Below are 4,923 nucleotides of genomic sequence, written 5' to 3'. Positions count from 1 at the left end.
GCGAGAGCGCGGAGCGGGGACACGTCACGGGGTGGGTTGTCACGGCAACGCGTGGCCTAGGCCCGAGGCCTGGACTCGACACAACTTGTCATGTGGACATGCAGCATCTCTATCAAGAGTCAAGAGTCAATTTAATTGTCATTTGGACCCCTGGAGGTCCAAACGAAATGCCGTTTAGTGATACATACATTACACAGCCGAGACCCCACACCGACCAGCGATTACCGCACACATAACACATCCTACACATACTGTGATGGACATTTACAAAAAGCCACTTATCTCTTCACTGCCTGTACGTCCCCCCCCCCGATCAGAGTCAAAGTCATAGCCCCCAGCTGGCGATGGCGAATGTCACGCGGCCACGTGCAAACTCTGTACAGACACGCACGGGTGGTGCGGAGGTCGACACACTGACTCTTCATGTTGGAGCCCCCGGGTCTCGCTCGCAAAGTCCCGCGGCCATTCCATCGCGCGGGGCAGTGGTACAGGCCCCGCTCCAGGAGCTCTTCAAACCCCGCAACCCGGCAGGACTTATCGACGTTCATTAGCCCCGAAAAGCGGTCTAATCTCCAGGGATCCAGGGCTCAAATTCCGCTGGACCCGCCGACATCCCAGCACCAGCCTCCGATCTCAGCCGTCGGCAGGGAAGTTTAGGTGGCGCTGTGAGTGGGAATCGTCCTATGTGTTCGGGTCCACACATGTATCATAGTGATACAGTGCCGAAACAGCTGAGTCCACACCGAGCAGCGATCCCCGCACACTAACACTATCCTACACACACTAGAGACAATTTACATTTACACCAAAGCCAATTAACCTACAAACCTGTACGTCTTTGCAGTGTGGGAGGAAACCGGAACACCCAGAGAAAACCCACACGGTCACGGGGAGAACGTGCAAACTCTGTACAGACAGCACCCGTACTAGTCCGGATCGAACCCGGGTCTCTGTCGCTGTGTGGCAGCAACTCTATCGCTGCGCCATCTACCGTGCCGTTCCACAATGGACCACCCTGGCAGAACTCATACACTTCATTAACGTCATTACTAATTTCCATCCTGCACTTAAATTCACTTGGACCATCTCCGACATCCCCCTACCATTTCTTGATCTCACCGTCTAGCAGTTTAGGCTGGCGCTGTGAGCGGGAAGGTCGTCCTATGTGTTCGTAACAGCACATGTATCATATGTAAATCATGCATCACAGCACTGCACGTAGATCATATATTACAGTATTACAGTAGTGACAGGTCCTTCTGCCCACACAGCACACACTCCCCAACAAACATCCAGATTTACATTATCAAGACAAAGAGTAATATGGACTTTGAAAGTCAGAACAAAATACAGAAAATTCCAGAATATTTGACCATTACAGTAGCATTAGCATGGGGTGAGGGAGGGTGTATTGAATAAAGTAAGTGATTCAGGACAATTATCTACCATTAGGATAGGAAAACGTTAGAAACAAACAAGTTTAAGTGGAGAGGTGAGGCAAGAACCATGCTTAAACACGATAGGGTAGCATTTAGGAAGGATTAAATGATAGAACAAAGAACATGCAAGGAAAAAGTGGATGATAATGAGGTAAGCAACAAAAGATTTATCTAAAGGAGATGATAAAGGAAATTGTACAATCATTATCTGAAAGTATTGACTGTTGTTGAGACTAAGAAGGTAACAATAGATCATGGAGACGAGGAGAGTTGCAGAAGCAGGCATTTTTACAGTAATCCTGCCCTCCATTTCCATTAACTCTCCCATTCTATTACTCATCTAATCACTAGTTGCAATTTACAGCGGCCAAAAAAATCTTACAAATCTCTCCCTTTTAAAACTGAGGGAAACCCCCCCAGAGGAAACCCAGTCAAAGTCAAATTCCCCAGGTGACTGGTGAGGTCGATTGTCCCCGGCCATTAAAGCCATGCGAGAAAGTACAGCTCAACTAGTACACAATGTTTCTTCCCTTTGGCCCAAAGCAAATGATAAACGACTATGATTATCATTAGAGCCAGGATTTTGCCATAAGTGCCTTTTCATGCCTTTTTTGATTTCAGGAGGATAGTGGCTTTTTCACGATTGAGTGCCTAAATCAGCCTTTTTTTGCCATTTTAACTTAACTTCCAAGAAAATTTACACTACCGGGGCGAAACCCAGCTGTAAGTGGTGATTGGAAAGGGGTGCGTGGGAAAGGGTCCAGTCTTTGCAGACTGGAGTCATGCTTTAAGTAGGTGTGAAGTGGTGATTGGGGAGGTGTAGGTGGGGAAGGATCTAGTCTTTTCAAACTGGAGTCAAGCTATGAGTAGGTGTGAAATGTTGGTTGGGGAGGGGGTGTGGGGGTACCAGGGTTAAGTTTCTGTTTATCGAAACTGCAGTAGAACTTGTTCAGGTCGTTGGTCAGCTGACGATTATCCAAGCAACGGGGGTTTTTCCTCTAGTAGGTTGTGATTACTTGCAAGCCCTTCCACACTGAAGAAGAGCCATTTGCTGAGAACTTGCTCCTCAACTTCTCAGAGTACCTTTCCTTGGCAGCTCTGATTCCCCTTCTCAGCTTGTACTTGGCCTGCCTGTAGAGGTCTGCATCCCCGCTCCTGTAGGATCTACCCCTGCAAACTTCAAAATGCCTAAAGTCAAGTCAACGCCTTGTAAAAAACAGAACGATTTGGTGAGAGTGTACGGGAGTCATATATTCTCTACAGACAACTGTGTGCTGTTTTGCAAAGCATGTGAGAAAGCAGAGAATCATGAGAAGAAATATTTAGTCTCCCAGCATGTACAGACAGCTAAACACAAGTCGGCGGCAGAGGAACTGAAGGTAGGAAATACACAAGCTTGTCTCCTCACATCATTTACTGCTGGCTCCAGTCGCAAATCTGAGTTTTCGAGTGATATGTGCAAAGCGTTCATTGATGCTGGAATTCCACTGCGGAAATTGGAAAACAAATCTCTCAGAGGTTTTTTAGAGAAATACACAGAAGAACATATACCGAGCGAGTCATCATTACGGAAAAATTATGTTGACAGCAACTTTAACATTGTTGTGCAGAAAATTGGAGATGAAGTTGCACGCAACAAAATATGGATCTCAATAGATGAGAAAACCGATGCTGTGGGGAGATATGTTGCCAATGTGGTCATCGGTCCACTGGAGGCAGGTCAACCATCAAAGGAGTATTTGTTGACGTCGGAAGTATTGGAGAAGTCAAACAGCTCAACTATTGCTCAGTTGTTTACATCTTCACATGCTGTACTTTGGCCAGAAGGTATAAAACACGAGAATGTACTTCTGTTTGTGACCGATGCAGCTCCGTACATGAAAAAAGCTGCATGTAGAAGTTTTTCACATCTGAAGCATATTCTGTCTGACCGGTGGCATAGTTTAACACCAGATAATTTGAAAAAAGTGCTAGTAATTAGGTTAAACCAGGAAACTTTGCTCATTTAATGTAGTATACATTTATAATTATCATTTTTAACCATATTTTGGTGGTGGAAATAAATGCCTTTTTATATCTTTTTTGTCAATAAATGCCTTTTTCGTGCCTTTTTTGTAATTTTATTATGCCTTTTTGCCTGCCTATTTCAGAGATTTTTAGCGCCTGAACATCCTGGCTCTAGTTATCATACAGCTGCTGAAAGCCCAGGCTCATATCACAGGACGAAGCCATAGGAACTATGGACATTAAATTCCCTGGGTAGAACAATTGTTCTATGAACAACATTTAACCAAAACAAAGTAACCCAAAAGCAATAATTTCTCATGATTTTGGTTGCTACAAACAAACTTTCAAAGGTAGAATAGAAGCAAACTAAAAAAAGACCTGGGCTTGCTCTGACCAATTGAAACAAGACAGTCGATAAACTGGAATGTAATTGAAGAAGGGAGTGAAGCAGCTGTTATGGAACTTGTTGCCAATTATATTCTCAGACCACCTGACTCTCAGCATTTAAATCTATTGACTTACCACAATGTGATGTCTTGATTAAACATCTAAAACCAGAATCCTATCCACAATTTAAACAGTTTCATCTTGTTTCTGAGTAAGTCTGCGTGATGTGGTTCAGGTATGATCTTTTAGAAATCTGACTGCTCGCTATGATTTAATCACATTTCCGAAAAGTGGACTCTGTTTTCTGCAATACCGAGGAAGTATATGAACTAAACTCTCAAAGGACTAAGTGCAATAATTTGGTGGGGTTAGTTGTGACAAAAATACCATTCTACACTTTAAACAACTATATACTGTACTGATTGGGTGACGTTTCGAGTCAAGAAGCAGGGTCTTGACCCGAAACGTCACCCATTTCTTCTCCCCATATATGCTGTCTGTCCCGCTGAGTTACTCCAGCATTTTGTGTCTACCTTCGATTTAAAACAGCATCTGTTCTTTCCTACACATATATACTGTACTACGCAGATGTTCAACATGATATCATAAATCAAACTTTAATGTTGTAGTAAGTTATATGAATTTTAATTTGATTTCTCATATTTTATAAAGCTACATACCCCTTTCACCAGGGATTTGTTTGTTTTGAGTTTAAAAGAAGGTAGCCAGCTGGTAACCTGGTCTGCCATTCAATCTGTGCTGGTTAATCAAATATACTGGTTAGTTTTTTTTAGTTTTAAAGGTACAGTGTGGAAACAATGAGTCCACACCAACCATCGATCACCCACACACTAGTTCTATGTTATCCCACTTTTGCATCCTAATTGAGTTAGTCTGGTTGTTCCCCTGCTCCTTGCCTTCCATCAGCCTGAGCAAACTCCCTGAAATATCGCTGACTGGAATGTGTACTGATTGTAAAATGCCTGACACTGCAAGTAATAGTATGGTGCTGTGTGTGCCAGACTCTGTCTGAACACAGCAAAATTTCATCCTGTTGGTGGACAATTTGGTACACAGTCTCCATCTGCTG

This window comes from Leucoraja erinacea, chromosome 17 (genome assembly GCF_028641065.1).
Source record: "Leucoraja erinacea ecotype New England chromosome 17, Leri_hhj_1, whole genome shotgun sequence".
NCBI lineage: Eukaryota > Metazoa > Chordata > Chondrichthyes > Rajiformes > Rajidae > Leucoraja > Leucoraja erinaceus.
This window is presented reverse-complemented; position numbering follows the sequence as displayed.